The sequence below is a fragment of the Ictidomys tridecemlineatus genome, unplaced genomic scaffold (genome assembly GCF_052094955.1).
Source record: "Ictidomys tridecemlineatus isolate mIctTri1 unplaced genomic scaffold, mIctTri1.hap1 Scaffold_278, whole genome shotgun sequence".
NCBI classification, from domain to species: domain Eukaryota; kingdom Metazoa; phylum Chordata; class Mammalia; order Rodentia; family Sciuridae; genus Ictidomys; species Ictidomys tridecemlineatus.
The window spans coordinates 373588-375269 of record NW_027522363.1 but is presented as its reverse complement, the minus strand read 5'-3'; positions in this window follow the sequence as shown (position 1 = coordinate 375269).

The window sequence follows — 1682 nt, the reverse complement described above, 5'->3', positions numbered from 1 at the left end:
GGGGTGCAGAAGGACTGTTGCAGAGAGCAGAGGTTGGAGACTGAGGTGCAGAAGGACTGTTACAGAGAGCAGAGTTTATAGACTTAGGTGCAGAATAACTGATACGGAAAGTAGAGTTTGTAAACTGGGGTGCAGAAAGACAGCTGCAGAGAACAGAAGTTGGATACTGGGGTGCACAAGGGCCGTTGCAGAGAGATAAGGTTGGAGATTGAGGTGCAGAATGACTGTTACAGAAGGCAAAGTTTGGAGAACAGGGTGCAGAAGGATCTTACAGAGTGCAGACATTTGAGACTGAGATGCAGAAAAATTTTTGCAGAAAGCAGAGGTTGGAGACTGGGGTGTAGAAGGACTTTTGCAGAGAGCAGAGGTTGGAGACTGGGGTGCAGAAGGCCTGTTACAGAGAGCAGAGTTTGGAGACTGGGTTGCAAAAAACCTGTTACAGAGAGCAAATGTTGGAGACTGGGGCGCAGAAGGATTGTTACAAATAGCACTGTTGTATAGAAAAATTGTTGCAGAGAGCAGAAGCTTCAGACTGAGGCTTAGAAGAACTGTTACAGAGAGCAGAGATTGGAAATTGGGGTGTAAAAGGACCGTTATAGGCAGAAGAGCTTGGAGAGTACTGTACAGAAGGACTGTTACAGAGTAGAGTTTGTAGACAGGGTGCAGGAGGACCATTTTAGAGAGCAGATGTTTGAGACTGAGATGCAGAAGGATTGTTACAGAGAGCAGAGATTGGAGACTGGGGTGCAGAAGGACAATTACAGAGAGCAAAGGATGGAGACTGAGGTGCAGAAGGACTTTTACAGAGAACAGAGTTTGGAGCCTGAGGTGTAGAAAAATCGTTGCAGAAAGAAGAGTTTGGAGACTGGGGTGCAGAAGGACTGTTACAGACAGCAGAGGTTGGCAATTGGGGAGCAGTGGACCATTACAAAGAGAAGAGGTTGGAGACTGCGATACAAAAGGACTTTTACAGAGAGCAGATTTTGAAGACTGGGTAGAAGAAGGATCGTTGCAGAGAGCAGATGTTGGAGACTGGAGTGCAGAAGGATTGTTACAGAGAGCACAGGTTGGAGAATGGGGTGCAGAAGAAATGTTGCAGACAGCAGAGTTTGGAGACTTGGGTGCATAAGGACTTTTGCAGAGAGCAGAGTTTGGAGACTGTGGTGCAGAAGGACTGATACAGAGATCAGAGTTTGGAGACTGGGGTGCAGAAGGATAATTTCAGAGAGCAAAGGTTGTCAACTAAGTTGCAGAAAGATTGTTACACAGAGCAGATTTGGGTTACTGGGGTGTAAAATGACTGATACAGAGAGCAGATGTTGGAGACTGGGGTGCAGAAGTACTTTAGCAGAGAGCAGAGTTTGGAGACTGGGGTGCAGATGGACTGTTGCAGAGACCAGAGGTTGGACACTGGGGTGCAGAACGACTGTTGCAGAGAACAGAGTGTGGAGACTGGGGTGCAGAAGAACCGTTGCAGAGAGCAGAGGTTTGAGAGTGAGGTGCAGAAGGACTGTTACAGAGAGTAGAGGTTGGAGACTGGGGTGCAGAAGGACTGTTTCAGAGAGTAGAGGTTGGAGACTGAGGTCAAGAAGGATCGTTGAAGAGAGAAGAGGTTGGAGACTGGGGTGCAAAAGGCCTGTTTCAGAGAGCAGAGATTGGAGACTGGTGTGAAAAACGCCTGT